Source organism: Penaeus monodon, chromosome 27, assembly GCF_015228065.2.
Source record: "Penaeus monodon isolate SGIC_2016 chromosome 27, NSTDA_Pmon_1, whole genome shotgun sequence".
NCBI classification, from domain to species: Eukaryota; Metazoa; Arthropoda; class Malacostraca; order Decapoda; family Penaeidae; genus Penaeus; species Penaeus monodon.
In genome coordinates this window covers 36,030,315-36,030,742 of record NC_051412.1, presented here as the reverse complement: position 1 = coordinate 36,030,742, position 428 = coordinate 36,030,315, and positions in this window count along the sequence as shown.

Below are 428 nucleotides of genomic sequence, written 5' to 3'. Positions count from 1 at the left end.
TCCATCGAACATCTTAAGCCTTGCTTTGCTATCGAACGCCGATGTGTGCGCAGAATAAAAGGCGAGCAAACACACGCGGCGCAAAAGGTCAGAAGCGACGCGCAATAAAACTCCGTTGCCGAGTCCGGCGCTTGTCATACATCAGCCGGGCGGAAGGACTGACCCAGCCTGACCTGGCTGTCTGGTGTTTTAGTGGCGTCCGCTGCATCTTCAATACATTAGCGTCAATGGATCTCCTTAAATGGATTTCCCTGCACAACCACCGCGAGAGGTGAACATCCAAACATTGGTTACCGATATCGGACATTGATCTGCCTCTCCCGAGCCTCTGATGTCGTTTGCGCCGAAAGAAAGGGAAGGAAATAGTTGTGAGGCTTCGGCGACACAGACGCGATTGTTACGCCATATTGTGGTGCCGGCTTCCATCT